Raw genomic sequence first — 20083 nt, forward strand, 5'->3', positions numbered from 1 at the left:
AGAACTGGAGCTGAAAGTGACGAGGAGACAGGAGAGAACATGAGGGAGATGAGTTTGTGTCTATGACAGTAAGAGGAAAGCACGAGGTTGGAAATTAAGTTTCTTGTTTAAGGTCACAAAATTAATCTCTTTTAGCCTCAGGTTCCTCAGAAAAATGGGAATATTAGAGTTTCTGGTTTTTAAATCCAATAAGACAGGATTTTATTCCTGTATAACTGCTTTCCTGCCCAACCTTAAAATGCATCAAGCATCACATAAGCCTCTAGAACAATGGTTTTCCATGTTGGCTGCGCAGGAACTGTTTGGGAAGCTGCTGCCGACAATGTTAGCGCATGAATCCCACCTCCAGAGAGTCTGATGGAATTGGTCTGGGTGAGGCCCAGGGTTTCTCCGGGTTTCTCTCTCCTTTTCTGAATCCTCTTGCCAACTCCTACCCTGACTGACATGTGCTTCCTGAAGTTCTGCTTTTTGTTCTCATCTTTCTCTTTATTTCCTCTATATATCCCTTCTCATTCACTTTTACTTCTTTAACTATCACATTTTGGGGGATGATGCCCAAATCTAAGTCCCTGATCTTTCTTTTCTTTCTTTTTCTATCTCCACCCGGAGCGATGTTGAAGCTCCAGTACGTGCCCAGTTCTAAACTCAACATGTTGCCCCAGTGCTATTTCATCCCTTGGCTTCCCCATTTCTGTGATGATATGCCCTTCACTGTCCTACCACCAAGGCTCGAAACTTTAGTGTTCTCTTTGTGTGATGATTTTTTAAATGTATTGACACAAGAATGTTAATACATAACTTCTCTGCCCTGACATAAACCTCTCTACCATCTACCCATGAAGAGAATATTGTCTTTGATGGCTTTGCTAAGCCTTCCCTGTAAGGAGAGTTCTGCCTTTTTTCTCAGGATGGCCCCTAGGCCTCATGACTCAAAATTGGGAGAGTGGATAAACAGAGACAAGACAGAAGGAAAGGGCGAGGAGAATAGAAGACAGAGTCTCATGAGCTGACACTGTTGAGTGTTTCAGGACAGGAGAAATGGAAAGTGAAGGGTTAAGAGAATGAGACACTCCAGAGCTAATGAAATGTAAGAATTACTGAGAAGACAAAAGTGATGTTTAAGAATTGTTCTTAAAGCTTATGAATGGTATGCTTTTTAATGTTCTCGGAGAATGGCAAGCAAAATTCTTGTTTAGTTTTAAAACAATTTTGTTTGCTAGGCTTTTTTCAGATGATAGTTGCTTTGAGACTGGGTCATGTGGATGTCCAGTTTGTACCTGGGTTATACATGACACCCCCTTCCTCCCCACTTGTCATATCTAAACGGTTGCCAAACCTTGTAAATTTTTTCCCTTCTAGGCTTACCACTCTTCAACTGCCCAGCAACACCATACATGCCAGCTTGACTTCCTCATATCTCAAACATTTTTTCCTTTGGACTTCAGCTCATTCTGTTTCCTGCACCCAGAATCACTGCCCATTCCCATTGTTTTAAGTTCTTTCCATGCTTCAAAGCCCAGCTCAGATTCTACCTTCTCAAGGAGACCTTCCCTCTCAATGCTCCATAGTCTACATTCCTTCCTGCTCTTGCATACATCATTCTGAAATCAACAGTAATAATGATGATGATACCAACAGCTAACATTATACTGAGCTTATTATGTGCACACACCATTGTAAATGCTTTGCACATATGATTTCATTTAATTCTTACAAAAACCCTATGAGATAGTACGGTAGGAACTGAGACAGGATGGGTAAGTGACTTTTCCCACTTTAAAAAGCTATCATTGACTCAGATAGGATCTGAATCCCTACAGTCTGCATCATTGCTATAGAGCACTGACACTTTAACACTTCAGTACATGCCTGAAATGTCCTTGTCATTCCTCTATGTCTACAGGCATAGACGTTTTCATTTGTTACTACTTTGCATTTTGCACCTCCCCCCATTCAACACTGTCAGATGAGTGCTTGTGCTTCACTATCGTCAGATTTACATAGTTACTTAGCAATTCCCACTGGCATCCAAATAGAAGACATCAGCATGTGCATGATCAAGACTTTGACTTACAGAGATCCACTTTAGGTTGAAGTCTTAAGGGACACTTAATCTAAGAGCAGGGAGCCTATGTTTATAAATCTTACCTTTGAGTTTCATCTTCTTCCTCATAATGTCTTTGACGTGTCAGCTGTAAAGCAAACCACAGAATGGCCATACTTGAGTGAGGCAAAGATTTAATGCTGCTGCTCTAATTCAAGTGGCTGTACCTAGAACTACAGTTGTGTTTTGCCAGTCATTGTGAAGTACACACACAGTGATTTAGTGCAGCTTGGTTTATATTCAGAGGCAGCTCTATTCTAACATCTTGGAGTGAGCAATGGGATTGCTATGAGAGCGGAAGGCAATTCACTTGGTCAGGAATCGTTTTCAGGTGAAGAAAACGAAAGTTTTAGTTGAGAAATACAAAAATCAATTCTTTTTAATTATTTTAAACATATAAAGAACTTTCAGAATAAAAGCTTTCTTTGAAACTTAAATACAGACATCCCATTCCGGAAGTCCCAAGATAGAGGACTGGTTTCCCCCATCTGAAACAACCAAAAAGTTGACAGAATAGCTGAAATGCAGTTTGAAAGGCACCATATATTGAGAGGATAGTGATCCCTGAAAGATGCGAAACAAATGAAGTAAGCACCACAGTTGCCTCAACTTACTGCCTTAAGGGAGTTTCCAGGTCCCAGTGCAAAGAGGGGGACCCAGGCAGAGCCAGGCAAACTCAGTGACTTGAGATTACAAAGCTAAGAGTCTGAGGAGATCAAGGCTGCTAGCAGAGTATAAGAAAGGAGAGAATGGCAGACAGAGAGGAAGTACTGGAGGTTTGCAGAGGGTTCCCACGTGAGGATTCAGCTGAGGACTGACCAGCACATACATGTAAGGAAAATATCTGAGGCCAGAGAAAGAACCATCCAAAAAGATTACAGGTAACTGATTGGCACTCACACAGGGGTGGGAATAGGATCTGTCCTCACCAGTTGGACTTGAAAACCTCAAGATTCATGTATGGCTGGGGGGTGGGGGTGGCTGGGGGGGGTTAGGCATAGAGTATCTAGAAGGGTATTGCCTCAGTAGTAAGGATTAATTAGTCCTAGACTGAACACTGCTCCAGTCCTGATTAACAAATCTTTAAAACAAGACCCAAAGGATCAAACTATTTCCAAGTGATTTAACCAAATCTTAGAACAAAGATCCAGAATATTTATAGGAATACAGAAATATTCAGCACTCAACAAAATAAAATTCAAATGCCTAGAATCCAATAAAAATTACTAGCCATGCAAAAAAAGTAGGAAAGTACAATCCACAGTGAGAAGATGAAACAATCAATTAAAACTGATACAAAACAGATATAGATGTTAGATTTAGCAGAGAAGGATATTAAAACAGTTATAACTGTGTTACTCATGTTTCAAAAATTAAATAAAGACATGAAAGATATATTTATTTAAAAAAACCAAGTATCATTTGTTTTATTTTTAATTATATGCTTATAAAGAACATGTTTTTAATTTTTTTCGATGTTTATTTATTTTTGAGAGACAGATACAGAGCGTGAGTGGGGGAAGGGCAGAGAGAGAGGGGAAACACACAATCCGAAGCAAGCTCCAGGCTCCCAGCTGTCAGCACTGAGCCTGACACGGAGCTCGAACCCACAAACTGTGAAATCATGACCTGAGCCAAAGTCAGATGCTTAACTGACTGAGCCACCCAGGCGCCCCAGAACATGTTTTTAAAATAGACTACAGGGATGAACAATATTTTACTTTTTCCAAAAATATTTTGGCATTATGTTAATAGACTCCTTGTTTATTATCTTTTTGCTTTATAATCTATTCTGTGTTTTGCTGTGGATTTTTTATTGTGGTAAAAAATGCATAACATAAAATTTACCATGTTAACAATTTCTAAGTGTACAGTTCAGCAGTGTTAAATATATTCACATTGTTTTAGAACCAAGATCCAGAACCTTTTCATCTTGCAAAACTAAAACTCTATACTGATTAAACAACAATTCCCCATTTCTCCCTCCCTCCTGTTCCTGGCAACCACTATTCTACTTTATGTTTCTTTAAATCTGACTACTCAAGATACCTCATATAAGTGAAACCAAATAGTATTTGTCTCTTTGTGATTTATTTTACTTAGCATAAGGTCTATAAGTTTCATCCATGTTGTAGCATGTGTCAAAATTTCCTTCCTTTTTAAGGTTGAATAATATTCCACTTATGTATTTACTACATTTTGTTTATCCATTCATCCATTGATAGACACGTGGGTTTCTTCCACCTCTTGGCTATTATGAGTAGTGCTGCCATGAACATGGGTGTGCAAACATCTCTTTGAGGTCCTGCTCTCAATTCTTTTGGATATATACCCAAAAGTGCAATTGCTATATCACATGCTAAATCTATTTTTAATTTTTTGAAGAACTTTCTTACTATTTTCCATAGTGGTTGCACCATTTTACATTCCCACCAAGAGCACATAAGTGTTTCAGTTTCTCCAGATCTTTACCAACACCTATTTTCTATTGTTGCATTTTTATAATATGTATCCCAATGGGTATGAGGTGATATTTCATTGTGGTTTTGATTCACAATGATTAATGGTGGTGGGCATTTTTCATATGCTTATTGGCTATTTGTATATCATCTCTGGAGAAATGTTCATTTAAATCCTTTGACCACTCTTTGATTGGGTTATTTAGTTCTTTGTTGTTGAGTTGTAGGAGGAACATATATTTTGAAAAGAAAAAGATCCAAATCACATTTGTAGACATGTAAACAGCAATATGTGAGATGAAAAAATACACTATATGAGCTTAATGGCATGTTAGACATGAGAAAAAAGATTAGGGACCTTGAAGATACAGCAATAGAACTATACAAAATAAAACAGAAAGAAATATGGTAATTAAAAAAAATACAGAGGGGCACCTGGGTGGCTCAGTTGGTTAAGCGTCCAACTTTGGTTCAGGTCATGATTTTGCAGTTCGTGAGTTTGAGTCCTGGGTCAAGCTCTCTGCTGACAGCTCGGAGCCTGAAGCCTGCTTCAGATTCTGTGTCTCCCTCTCTCTCTGCCCCTCCCCTGCTCATTCTCTCTCTCTCTCTCTCTCTCTCTCTCTCTCTCTCTCTCTCTCAAAAATAAACATTAAAAAAATTTTTTTATATAAAAAAAAAACAGGGTGCCTGGGTGGCTTAGTCAAGCATCTGCCTTCGGGTCATGATCTCACAGTTCATGAGTTGGAGCCCTGCATCGGGCTCTGTGCTGACAGCCCAGAGCCTGGAGCCTGTTTCAGATTCTGTCTCTCTCTCTCTCTCTCTCTCTCTCTCTCTCTCTGCCCCTCCCCCACTTGCACTCTGTCTCTGCCTCTCTCGAAAACAAACATTAAAAAACATTTTTTTAAAAAAGTAGCAGTGATCTCTGGAACAACTTCAAGGAGTCTAAAATACATGTCATTAGAATTGTCTAAGGAAAGGAGAGAGGGAGAGATGAAAATATGTTTAATAAATAATGGCAAAAAAAAAATTCCAAACATTAGGAAAACTTATGGATCCAAGAAGCTCAGTGAACTCTTAGCACAAGACACATGAAAAACTATACCAAGGCACATCATAAACAAGTTGCTCAAAAGCAATGATGAAGAGAATATATTATAAGTAGCCAGAAAAAGAGAAAAAGGACACTGCTGTGCAGAGGAACAAAGACAGGTCAACAGTAGATTTCTCTTTGGAAATAATGTAAACAAAGAGACAATGGAGCAACATCATTAAAGTATTAAAAAATACTGTCAACCAAGAATTTCATTCTGGTGAAAATATCCTTCTAAAATAAAAGCTGAAAGAATCGCCAGCAGATCCATACTAAGAGAATTATTAAAGAAAGTCCTTCAGATAGAGGAAAAATGATAACAGATGGAAGTACAGGTCTATACAATGTAATAAAGAAAGCTGAAAATGGTTAACTCGTGGCTAATTATATAAATTTTCTTTTTATTATTTAAGACTTTTTGAAAGCTAATTAATTGAATTTCTAAACAAAAATAATAATATAGTACAGGTTTATAACATACATAAAATTAAATATATGGCAACAATAGCACAAAGGTTAGGTGGGGAGAAATAAAAGTATACTATTGTAAGGATCTTATACCATTTGTGAAGTGGTATAATATCATTTTAAGGGACATTTTGATGTATTAGAGATGTATATTGTAAACCCTAAAGCAAATGCTAAACTAAAACATAATTATAGGTAATGAGTCAACAAAGACAAAATAGAGTCCTTTAAAAATTTACTTAATCCCAAAGAAGGTGGAAAAAAAGGAAAGAGGTACAAAGAGCAGATGAAACAAATAGAAAACACATAGCAAGATGGTAGACTTAAACTTAACCATGTAAATAACAACAGTCTAAATAGCTCAATTAAGAATCAGAGATTGTTAGACGGGATATTTTTAAAGCAAGACCCAATTATATGTTCTATGAAAAATGCAGTTCAAAACTAAAGCTACAAATAGATTAAAAATAAAAAGATAGGGGGCGCCTGGGTGGCTTGGTCGGTTAAGCGTCTGACTTCGGCTCAGGTCATGATCTCACAGTCCGTGGGTTCAAGCCCCGCGTCGGGCTCTGTGCTGACCGCTCAGAGCCTGGAGCCTGTTTCAGATTCTATGTCTCCCTCTCTCTCTGCCCCTCCCCTGTTCATGCTCTGTCTCTCTCTGTCTCAAAAATAAATAAACGTTAAAAAATTTTTTTTGAAAAAAAAAATAAAAAGATAGGAAAAGATACACCATACTAACACTTAGCAAAAGAAATCTTGACTGGTTATGTTAATTTAAGATAGGATAGATTTCAGAGCAAAGAACATTACTGGGTAAAAGTGTCAAGTCTTCAAAAGAATATAGCAATCCTAAATATTGATATACCTAATAACAGAGCTTCAAAACATATGAAGCGAAAACTGATAGAACTGTAAGAAGAAATGGACAAACCTAAATTATAATTTGACATTTAAGTACTCCTTTCTCACCATTGATTTTATCAATTCTATCAAAAGTAGAAAGAAAATCAGGATAGAGAAGAGTTAAACAGTGTTATCAATCAACTTGACCTAATTGACATTTGTAGAACATTCCACCCAACAGCAGCAGAATCCACATTCTTGTCATGTGTAAATAGAGCATTCACCAAAATAAATCATACACTTAGTTACAAACCAGTCTAAATAAATTCAAAAGAACTCAAATTATACAAAGTATATTCTCTGACCACAATGAATTATGATATAAATAAAAACCAAAAGATCTCTGGAAAATCCCCAAGTATTTAGAAATTAAATGACAACTTGTAAATAACCCATGAATCAAAGGAGAAATCAAAACGGGTATTAAAAAATATTTTTAACGGGAAGAAAATGAAAACTTAGTTTGAAAAAGTTGCTTCTAAAATTCATTTGGAAATACAAAGAAATGAAGAAGAACAAAAGAAGTGGGAGGACTGACATTATTTTATTGTAAAGCTACAGTAATTAAGACAATGAGAGTAAAACAATTAGATCAATGAAACGGAATACAGTCCAGACATAGACCCACACATTTATAGACAACTGATTTTCAACAAAGGGAAGGCAATTCAGTAGATTGTCTTTTCAACATAGGATCATGAAAAAATAAAATATCTACATATAAAAAATGAATTATAGATTTAAAGGTAAGGCCTAAAACCATAACATTTCTAGAAGAAAACCTAGGAGAAAATCTTTGTGACCCTGGGTTAGGTAAAGATGTCTTAGACACAACCCCAAAAACACATTCCATTAAAAAATACATTGATAGGGGCGCCTGGGTGGCGCAGTCGGTTAAGCGTCCGACTTCAGCCAGGTCACGATCTCGCGGTCTGTGAGTTCGAGCCCCGCGTCGGGCTCTGAGCTGATGGCTCAGAGCCTGGAGCCTGTTTCTGATTCTGTGTCTCCCTCTCTCTCTGCCCCTCCCCCGTTCATGCTCTGTCTCTCTCTGTCCCAAAAATAAATAAACGTTGAAAAAAAATGTAAAATAAATAAATAAATAAATAAAAATAAAAAATACATTGATAAGTTGGACATCATCAAAATTGAAAACTTCTACTCTTTGAAAGACATTGCTGAGAGAATGAAAAGACAATCCATGGATGATTGGAAGGAAATACTTATAAATTACATATATGATAAAGGACTTATATCCAGAATAAAGAACTCTCAAAACTTAATAAGAAAAGTACTCGTTGATAAGCAATTAACCCACCCAATAAGGAAAGAGCAAAAGATTTAAACACACACTTCACCAAAGAGTACATATGGATGGCAATAAGTATATGGAAATATGGTGAACTTTATTAATCATTAAGGAAATGCAAATTAAAATCACAACAAAATACCACCATGCACCTATCAGAATGGCTAAAGTTAAAATACAGACCATACCAAGGGCTGGTGAAGATGTGGAGGAACTAGAACTTCTCATCCACTGTTGGTAGAGTGTAAAATGGTCCAACAACTACCGAAAATAGTTTGGCAGTTTCTTAAAAATTGCACATATAATTCACATGATCTAGCAATTCCACTCCAAAGCATTTACCCAAAAGAAGAGAAAAAATATGTATCTGTACAAATATTTATACATGAATGGTCATAACAACCTTATTTGTAAGCAGCCAAAAAGTTGTCTCTGAGCCAGCAGCATGAACATCACCAGGAACTTGTTAGAAATGAAAATTCTCCTACCCTACCCTAGACCTACCGAATGAAGTGGTTTATGGGTTTACCAGTTTCCCTTTGGACTGTGAGTTGTCCCTACAATCTGAGATTAGAAACCAGTTGGGTAATTCTGATGCAGACTAAAGTGTGAGAACCACAAGTCCCACCACAACCCCTTTCCCAGATGATGCTGGTATACCATACTTTGAGAACAACTACTTCCAAACAATGGTTCTCAAACTTGAATGAGCGTATGCTCACTGGGGGAACTTGAGTAACTACAGATTCTCATTCAGTAGGTTTGGGAGTGTCGGGGCTTGAGATTGTGCATTTCTAATAAGCTTCCGGGTGGTACTGATTCTGGGAATTATGGTGAAGACCATTCTTGGAAACATCCTTATGTTTTTTATTCATTTTTGAAAGAGAGAGCATGAGTGGGGGAGGGGCAGAGAGATGGGGATAGAGGATCCAAAGCAGGCTCTACCCTGACAGCAGTGAGCCCAATGTGGGGCTCGAACTGACAAACTGTGAGATCATGCTGAGCCAAAGTCAGATGCTCAACCAACTGAGCCACTCAGGTGCCCCAGAAACATCCTAACTTCTTAAAAGCAGAGCAAATTAGCTACCTCAGTTCTCCCAGAGAAAATCCATCGAGTGATAAGATGGAATCTTCTGCTCTAATACTTAAACAGTTTTGCAAGGAAACTAAAGCCCTTCCCTCTCCAGCAGAAAGAGACTCTTTTCTGGAATGTTCCCTTATTCTCTTGTAGCCTAGATTCCTACACTCCTTTAGAGCCTAGCCCAGAGGTTTCCAACATTAGATTCTTCTATGGAGCTTTAAAAAAATACTGATGCTTGGGCCCCACTTGAAAGACTCTGTTTTAATTAGTCTGACATGGGGTATAGGTATCAGTATTTTTAAAGCTCTCTGGTGATCTTTCTGTGAACCAGAGCTTAGAATCTCAGACTAGCCTCGTGTGTACTCCCAGATGGCCCCTGCCCCCTCTAATATCCATTCAACAAATATTGATAAGCCATCTTCTATTTCCCATACTCTGTGATAATGTGCTGGGGATACAGAGATGAGTAAGCCAGGTCCCTGTTCTCATGAAGCTCATATTCTAGCAGAAGAGTCAGAGAAGCCTATATACATTTTCATTACATAGGATAACTGCTACAACAGAGATATTCCTTTAAGTAAATAGGTATTTATTGAGAATTTAGAAGTTTTAGGCACCAGGAATGTTACAATAAGCAAGACAGACACAATCCCAACTTCGTGATATTCATGTTCAATGAAAACCCCAAATCACAAGGGACACAGAAAAGGGGTCCCTAATCCAAATTGAGAGTGATCAGAAAAGTTCCCCCAAAGGTCCTGAAGCTTCCACTGCATTTTAAAACCTTATATCATCCAGGCCCAAGAAGAAGGGAGAGTACTCAAGGCAGAAAAAGCCACAGGGCAAAGGCATGGAGGTATGAAGGAGCATGGCACATTCAGGCCATGGGGCTTCCCATAGCCCAACCCATGGCATTTGTCCAACGGCTTCTCCCTGGCCTCCACCTCCATGCTTAAGGCAGCCTTTCCCCCTTACACTTCATAACACTCTTCATTGTTCAGTAAGACATGCACAATTTTCTTCCAGTCCGTTCTGTCAACTCAGAACTCCACAATTCTGCCACTCCTTACCAGAGAGTTGGAAGAGCTCTTCAGGTGAAGAACCCTCCTCCTCTCTTCTTCAAGACCCAAGACCACTGTCCAGACACACCCGATTTCACTTTTCTGCTACCACCAGGTGGAGCCCTTACATTCCATTCTTCTGCTATTGTCAGACACACCCATTTTAGATTCCCAACTAATTTCCTCTTCACTGAATTTCCTCCCCACAACCCCAGGACTGGAAGTGTAATCATCTTTAATCTGAGGAAGAGGATCACAGGAAGCGTGCTCAATACACAAACCAAGTTGAGCTGTTCGGTTTGCGCCTTTCCCTTAATTCAGGCGACTCAGGGGTTCATTCTTAGCTCTCCCCTTGCTTCACCAGCTTCCGTTAAAGTCCATTGTGCTCCTACCTAAAAGACTTCCCCCTACGTGAGTTGGGTGTTCTCCATCCCCTGGTGAAGATTTCTTTCCACCCAGACAGTGCGTGCACAAAGAATTGTCCTCTGGGTAATTTGACATCCGGATATGAAAGAGGGTACATTTTTTAGGAAAAAAGTCAAGATCCAACTTGCCAGCCCCCATTCCTACTCTCCGACTAAGGCTGATGCTGAGAGGCAACCTGCTCACTCCTTCATGGAATAACCATGGTAACCTGTTTAACCATCACAACAATTGTGGCAATTATACCCCCAACCATCTCCCCTCACCACCCAGGTCCTCTCCATTCTTCCAGTCATGCTTAACACCTAGGCTGGAAAGTAAGACCCCAATAGAAAGGTAGGGAGGACTTGTTATCAACATTCCTGAGATCAGGAGCCATGCCTAAGCCATGTTGGTGTCCCACATAGCACCTAGTACAGTGCCTTAACTAATCCAGACAGATTATAACAGACACAGATATAGCAAAAAATGTCTGATAAATTCCAGTCTATTTGGAGAATGGAAGCTATACCAGGACAAGGCCAATCACAGGATTTACCCAAAAGTCCACAGAGATATTCACTACTTCTCTATTTATTTCTGTTTACTATATATGGGTTTAGAAGATGGTTCAATTGCTCTGTGAGACAACATTTATTGAGCATATACTGCCTACTGGTGCTGTGATACTATGACTGGATGAAAATTCTCATACATAGGACTTATCCTTCCAATGACATAAATAACATTTCTAATGAGCTCTCCCTTAGCATGATTGTCCACTTGGAGATCACCACAACTGCCCTCCAGTTAAAGATTAAGGATAGCTATCCTTTTTTTTTTTTTTTTTTTTTTTTTTTTTGCTACTTCTGTTGTGATGTAGAGTCTGATTCCTATTTCCTCGAATCTGGCTGGCCTGAGTGACTTGCTTGACCAATAGAATGATATGGAAGTGATATTCTGGGACTTTCAAGATTAAATCTTAAGAACCCTTGCAACTCCTACGGGCACTTGGGTGGTTCAGTCAGTTAAGCATCTGACTCTTGATTTCAGCTCAGGCATGATCCCAGGGTGGTGAGGTTGAGCCCCGCATCGGACTCCACACAGAGCATCAAGCCTTCCTGATATTCTCTCTCCCTCTGCCCCTCTCCCCTACTCAAGATCTCTCTCTCTCTCTCAAATAAAAAAAAATTTTTTTTAAAGAAGCCTTGCAACTTCCACCCAGACCTCTTGGAACAATTGCTCTGGAACTAGCCAGACATCATATAAAAATCTGATTACCCTGAGACTGCCTTGTGCTAAAAAGTTGGAGCTACCCACTTGGAGTGACCATGTGTAGAAAGAGATGCCTTACAAACCCAGCTTCACATAAGTGAAGAAACCTTCAGATGGCTCTAGCCTCAGCTGCCATTTGATGGCAACTAAAAGAATCCATATGAGAACTACCAACGGAACTCATTGATAATAATAAATTATTTGTTCTTAGATGCTACATCAAAAACAACTATGGTTAAGTGAGATATTATCATTGGGGGAAGCTGGGTGAAGGGTACACAGGAATTCTTTGCACAATTTTGCAATTTTGGGTCCTAAAGTATTATTTTTTAAGTCGTTAAAAACTAAAACGCTAGTCCACATGATCTGGAAAAGGTCAATTTCAAAAGAACTAAAGACAGCCGAAGGTTTTCTCTGAGCCATGTCCCAGATGCTGATAATACTAGCACTGGCTATAGCCAACAGGTGTGTGTAACTACATCCCTAAGTACATTTGCTGGCTTTAAAAGCTCAGGAGAAGGCTCTGACCACCACCCCCACCCTCCCAATGCCTCCCAGTGACTCAGCCTCAATCCTAGTGCCTCACTCATCACATTTGGCTCTCCTACCAGGGTAACACCCAGTTCTTCCTTTTGTCTAGTGAGGAAAGAGACTGCTTTAGCTCTTCATTTTTCAAAGACTGACATAACGATATGAACAGGCATGAAATGTCACTCAGCCAAAGGAGAGAGATTTTCTCTGCTAGTGTTTTTTAAAGACCTCTTTTCTTTGGTTCAAAAAAAAAATCTTATACAAACAAGTGAAATCATGTCCTCATTCTGCCATGCTTTAGAGATATCCCCCCATCTCTAGCTCTTCAGGGAGACCACGCCCCTCACAGATGGCATCTCTGAAGAAGAAACCCCAGCCCCACTCCCCAGAGACAGATCCCATCACAGATGAAATATGGAAAGAGAACTTCCACTTCGGGTGCTTTGTAGACTCATGGCTCATGAAAAGTGGAAGCAGTCATTTTGGGTTGGGAGCAATTGGACTATAGGAAGAAAGATTTATATTTGACAAGATCAATAGAATAATCTACAAATAGTTACTAGAGTGTCTAACTTTTCTCAACTCTGAACCAGGTACCTTTGGGATATAGAAGTGTGAGAGAGAGGCAAAAGATTGTAGTGGAAAAGCTTTGGACTTCCAGGATCTGAGCTGACATTCCAGTTTTGCCACTTGCAGTATGGTCTTGGGATGGTTTTTCATTCTCTCTGAAGGGTCAAGAAAGTTCTCCTTACCAACCTCAGGGGCTGGTGAAAATCACAAGTTAGTGCAGTGCTTTGTCAACCACTGGGCCAGTGAGGGCTATTATTATCCCATGCCATTGTGTACTAGGAGGTCAGAGAAGGAAGAGGGAACTGGGCAGGAGCTGTCAGGGAGGACTTTGATGGAGGACATTGGTCTAAAGTGGACCTTGGAGGAAGGAAAGGATTGGGAAGCAGAAAAGGCATTCCTCCCTAGGGGAACTGAGGGAGGGATTTGTATCCTGTGGGGGAGGGATGAAAGTAAGGAAACTTGACTTAACCTGTGAGAGGGGTTTTAATTGAGGAACCATATGGAAAATAAGTTAAAGGAGATAAGGGAGACTCTGATTATGAAGAATCTAGAAAAACAAAGAGATAAGAAATGGTAAAGAAATGAGGTGAAGGATGCTCACCAGCTTCTTACCTGCATGTACCACAGAATATATCCAATACTTCAGTATTCTGAAATATTTACTGCTCTGATCTATACTGCAAAACCTCCATAGTGAACTATGTCGGACAGTGATAATTATGGCAATAATGATAATATAATCAAACAGTGACATTGATGGATGCTATATGTAGGGAAGAGATACTTCAAATTTTATTTTTTTAAGCTCTCAAAATCAAAATGACGTTGATCTAGTTGGACGTCTTCTAAAAGATGCAACAATACAGCTTCCTAATTAGAAAGTTCTAGGAAAGGAAAACCTGTACTTCTCTTTTCTTTCATACACTGACCTACTCCAGTATTAAATTGGCACACTGAGAAGAAAAGGCAGCACATGTCACTACACATCCTTCACCAAGATTCTATGGGGTTAGAATCCCACAATTCCAGTCTGTCATATTCCCTGACCGTGGGCATCTTGCAACTATTTGTAGATGGAGGTATCCTAAGGTAGTAAATAAATATCATGAATCATGAAGAGATCTCTCCCCCCACATCTCTCTCTCATTCTCTCTCTCTCTTACTTGGTACAGTTGTTCCTAATGTTTCTTTGGCATCTTACTGCTTAGTACTTTTGGGGATCCCCTTTTATCCTAAGCTTTAACCTAAGCTTTTTCCTCATATAGAGGAAATAATTAGATAGAGGAGCCTGATTGAATGCTAGAGAAATACAGGTCATGCCACTTGAAAGAGTAAATTCAGCCATATTATTTATTAGTGGATACCTTGGGACTTGAAGTCTAAGACCGTCTTGCTGTGTTTTGTTTTTTTATTCCTGTTACCTAGCAAATAAGTGTTTGTTGAATGAATAAATGAGGACATTTAATAAAATCTAATGGTAATAGTAACAATGTTTAATGAAAATAAAAAGAGTGATGAACTTTTGGAATCAATGCAAAAAGCAAATGAAAATGATCGGTGAGGAAATCTTGTGCACCCAGTGTAAGTATAATCACATCATCATCAGGAGCAAGCGTACATTAACTTCCCACCATGCAAAAATAACTATGCTATCTTCTTAGTCTAGAGAGCAAAGAATAGCCATAATTCCTGTCCTGAGGGAGCTTACAAATTAATGGAGAAAACAATACACGAGGTTACTCAATAGAAATATTTGAAAACAGTTATCTACAGACTGGCGTGAGGAAGATGGCATTTCAGAAATTATGCTGGCAGGTTGGAGACTAGGTGGGGCTACTCAGGAAAATGAAATTCCTTATCATCAACTACTAATCATTGAGACTGATTCTCCCTGATCTTGGGGAGAAGAAGTTAAGACTGAAAATTAGTTTGCAATTGAGAAGAAATGAAGTTGAAGATGAAGTGAAAATGAAGATCAATAATGAGGGTGGAGGCTAAGAAGGAAGTAGAAGCTGAGACTGAGGAATAACTAGGGCGTAGTCACCTCTACCTTCTGGGATATTTTTATAAAAGGGATGGTGAATGGATTTCCTTCTAGTACTTGAGAGCATTGAGCATATCACTCATCCTGTGATAAAAAAAACTTTGTCCCCTCCCCCCGACCTAATCTACAACCTCCCATATTCTATGACCTTGAATGTGGTAATATACATAAAACATCTCTCGCAATGCCTGGCACATAGTAGGTACTCAGCAAATTGTGGGTGCCTTCCTCATATATTTGTCTAATGAATGTTTTTATGATAGCTCTACAGGTTTTCTTTTCTTTGTCTTTGTTAATTGTCCATGACTGTTGGTCCTTGTTCCAACTCTGCTGATGATTCACCATATGACCTTAGGCAAATCTCATGTTCTCTCCGAGCAATAAAATGGGGATAATGTCTGCCCAATATATCCCCAGGCTGGTTAGGAGGATAGTGCATGTGAAAGTACCATGAAATGCATCAAGTGCCCAGCAAATCTAAGGTATTAGGACTAAGCCCTATTTGTATCACTCCCTAAAATAGTATGTCCATCACCCAGAGGTTGAGGTAAGGCTGGAGAAGACTAAGTTACTTAGGTGAACTAATTATTGCACACACACTCTGGGATGATTTCATCAGCTCTGTGGTGCTTCCATGGGGGAGATTTGCACACCAAGGATGTTTAACAGATCCCTTTAAATAAAATTTAAGTAAAATTAACCTGCAGTTACAATTTGAAGTTAAAAAAGCAGAGGGAATCAAATGGTTCACAAGTATTTATCAAGTAATCACAGACACCATTGTAAATACTCATATTATTGTAAAAATGAACATAACCTCTCACTTCCAAGAGTTTGGAGGTGATCCCAAGTTGGTATAAAAGACAAGGCCACCAGTTATTAGCGCACATGCACACAGACACCCATAGTCAGAGACAGAAAGGGTCATGCTTATTTTCAGTTTGAAAACTGATTCAAGACCTCAGGAAAATATTCTGTCAAATACCTCAAGGGGCTGGAGGAATAGACTGCGATAGACATAGAATTCAGTTTCTGTTCTTTACTCCCAAGCATGCTGAGAAAAAATTAATGGAGTTGATTTTTCCATGGGATAGTTACGGTCTGTTCATTTTGTTTTGTTTAACACCTTTATGCCACAAATTCATAGGGAATGGATACCAGCAACTCAGGTCCTTTCTGTTGGTTCTCATAAAAGTGAGCATCTCTTGGTGGAGCAGATTTGTACTTCACTGAACCCAGGTACCTTCCTCTTTGGCTTCCTTCTCTTTCTGAGCATTTTCCTTCACACACTTCAGGAAGCTATCTCAGCACATGGAGTGCTTAATATGCTCAGCACATACATTAATTGTCTTGGCAAGAATCATGCCCTTAATTTGTTTGTTTATGATGATGCCAACAGCAAGCTGGGTAACACTGTAGGCTCTTCCAGTTTTGTCATGGTAACATTTGTGGGACGAGTGCCCATTCCCTGGATGTTGACAATATCACCTTTCTTGTAGATTCCCACGTATGTGACCCAAGAAACAACTCCATGCTTCCTTAAAAGCCTTAAGAACATATCATTGGTTCCTATCCTCTTTCCCTTTGTGTTGGTCATTGTGACAAATTACTGGAAAATGGTGGTTCTGGCCAAAAAAAAAAAAAAAAAAGCAGATAAGGTTTCTACTTAGCTCATATGGTGAAAAAAATCACATATGATTAAAAAACTATGCTTGAAAAGTCCTTAAATCAGCTATCAGGTAGAACAGCTGTGCTCGTACTTACACGCTTCTCTAAAGACATAGTTGGCCTCACCGGTTGAGGTATCTTGAAACCCCAGGATCACACTCACTGCACCACAGTGCTCACCTTATGACAGGCACCTGGCAAATGAGACCACAGGCTCCAAGAGCAGACTCACCGCCCTGGCCTCACTTCCTCCAGGGCAGAATCATCCACACCAGCTAGCTGTTGCATTTTTAGTCCCAGACCTCTACTCTGGCAGATCCTATCTGCCTCTTTGCAGACAGGCAAGCCTGTTTCCAAAAAATCCCTTTGTAAAAAATTGACATTATGGACATAGAGTCTACAAACAATAAAATACATCCATCTTAAGTACACAGTTTGATTAACTTGACAAATGTATACACTTATGTGACCACTGCCATATTAAAAGGATAGAACATTGCCATCACCCCAGAAAGCTCTGTCGTGCCCTTTGTAGTGAATCCCCACCGCTGACACTAGGCAACTATTGATACACTTCTCCTTTCTACAATTTTCTAGAATTTCATATAAATGGAATCATACAATATGTACTCTTCTTGAAAATGACCCATTTAAACAAGAGTTTAAGTCTTTCATAGAAATATAATAATTGGGGCACTCCTGGGTGGCTCAGTTGGTTGAGCATCCAACTTTGGCTCAGGTCATGATCTCACACATCAAGTGAGCTTGAGCCCTGCATCAGGTGAGCTCAGGCCCTGCTCTAGGCTCCACACTCTCTCTCCCTCTCTCTCATCCTCTTTCTCTCTCTCTGCACTTTGGGGGATTCTCTCTCTCTCTCTCTCTCTCTCTCTCTCTCTCTCTCTCCCCTGCTCACTCGCACTCTCTTATTCTCAAAAATAAACACATTAGATTAAAATTAAAAAATAAAAGAAATACAATAATTGCTATAGGTGGTGAAGCCTTTGAATGTAACTTAAAGGGAAAAGGAACAAAGTCTGGAAATAAATAAGGGAATCTGCTCTATAAATATGGGCTGAATCCTTTAAGATATGGAATCAACTAATAATTAAATTCAGGTGACCTCAATAAGACCAACTTCAGAAGAAGGATGGTTTGGGATGGACTTGGGGGAAGATGAAGACAGATGAAAAACATTTGGAAAGATGTGGCGGAAGAAAGGAGGTAAAGTAGAAAATGCCTGGAAATCAGTGTCAGACCTTATTTTCAGTCCTGATTTTGTCACTAAGAAGCCACACGACTTTAGGCAGTCCAAGTGTCCACTCCATTATCCTGATGTCCTTGTCTGTATAATAAAGGCATCAGACTACAGACATGATTTCTGAGTAGCTACATTATTCGATGTAAGTTTCATGAAGGCAGGGACTTTGTCTTTTACTGCGGTGACCCCAGCACCTAGCAAAATACTAGAACTTGATAAATATTTTTTGAATGAATGAATAATCTCAGGTCTTTTCTAGCTCTGACATCCTACCACTTTGGGCAGAATCGCCTGATACGGTGTTTGTTCCTCAGCCCCTGCCAGCCCCTGATAGCAACTGGGTCCCAGTCTTGGCCCAAACTACCTCTTTGCCACACAACCCATGTACATGCAAAACCTAAAGATTAATCCTGCCCATCCATTAAAAGCCATTGCGACAAACACTTCCCATTTACTCAAAGGGGAAAATGGCCTCCAGCCTCTCAGGAGAGCCAATGGTAGAGGACAAAATGAGGAAAGATCTGACCCTACAATTTCTAGCAGTAAAATTCTTGACTTATGGGTCTTCTAATGGAGTACACTTAGTGGACAAATGAGGCTGAAAGGTCAGGTGTGAGACCTTCCAGAGTTAAGATGATTGTAAGCATAGTTTTCTTTGGCTTAACAGCTTTCATTCTAAGAGTTCAGTGGTTCTGTCACAGGGCAAACTGCCTTATCCCAAAGGTTGTAAACTCAAGTGCCTTCAGCGACTGGATGATTACTCGCTGAAGGGGGCTGGGACTGTGCCAATACAGAATGTGAGAAGTAAGAGTGGTGACCTGGACAGGGCATGCTCAAACTTAAAAAAAAAAAATTCCAATTCAATTTTTTATATGTTGTTTGGCAAAAATATTTCTTCCAGTGGGCACCTGGGTGGTTCAGTCAGTTAAGCACTGGATTCTTGACACTGTTCAGCTCATGATCTCACAGTTTGTGGGTTCGAGCCCCATGTCGAGCTCCATGCTGATAGTGAGGAGCCTGCTTGGGATTCTCTCTCTCCTCTCTCTCTGCCCCTCCCCGGCTCACTCTCTCTCTCTCTCTCTCTCTCTCAAAATAAATAAACTTTAAAAAGTATTTATTTATTTTGAGAGAGACAAAGACAGTGCCAGCAGGGAGGGACAGAGAGACAGGGAGAGAGAGAATCCCAAACAGGATCTGTGCTGCCAGCACAGAGCCAGATGTGGGGCTCGAACCCATGAAACTGTGAGATCGTGACCTGAGCCGAAACCAAGAGTCAGATGCTCAACCAACTGAGCTACCGAGGTCCCCCTCAAAATAAATAAATAAACATTAAAAAAAAGACTTTAAAAAATATATTGCTTCCACAATTAGGCCTCTGGGTTGCCAATTTGCAGTCCAGGTGTTACCTCATGATTATACTCATAATAGAGTTGAATGAACACTTCTTGAAGTACTAAACTGTAGTGATAGACCGGGATTTTATTGGGCTGAAAAATATGATGGACTGAGTCCCTTTTATCATCTCTTCTCTCCACCTTGCTTCCCAGTAAAGTGCCTGTTCCAATGTTGGCTCTTTATTCATTTCCACACTTTCAGCCTGGCTGTCCTGAAGCAAACCTGGCTTCAGTGGGTTCAAACCCCTCCAGCTCTCATCTGCCATGCTCTCTCACATCCTCCCTCCCTCCTCAGCAGGGCAGAAGCTGGGCCATTTTATTCTCCATTCCTTCATCCCTTCCATGATTCTTGACCCCAGCATCCCATCTCTCTCTTCTGTAACATTCCAAGTTCATGCTTCTCTTTCTACTAGAAAAAATACCCAGTAGACCTATTCACATAGATATTAATGACTCAGTATCTTACTCC

General features: G+C 39.7%; 1 long non-coding RNA gene across 2 annotated transcripts in view; it reads right to left on the reverse strand.

Annotated features, from left to right (window-relative positions):
• LOC109492635 overlaps window positions 1-20083 on the reverse strand; it is a 68926-nt gene that overhangs the window by 16817 nt on the left and 32026 nt on the right. For both annotated transcript variants that reach the window (XR_002736899.2, XR_002736898.2), the window contains exon 2: window positions 2149-2192. This is a non-coding gene — a long non-coding RNA (uncharacterized LOC109492635). The remainder of the gene's footprint in view (window positions 1-2148; window positions 2193-20083) is intronic.

Source organism: Felis catus, chromosome D2 (assembly GCF_018350175.1).
Source record: "Felis catus isolate Fca126 chromosome D2, F.catus_Fca126_mat1.0, whole genome shotgun sequence".
In the NCBI taxonomy this organism is placed as follows: domain Eukaryota; kingdom Metazoa; phylum Chordata; class Mammalia; order Carnivora; family Felidae; genus Felis; species Felis catus.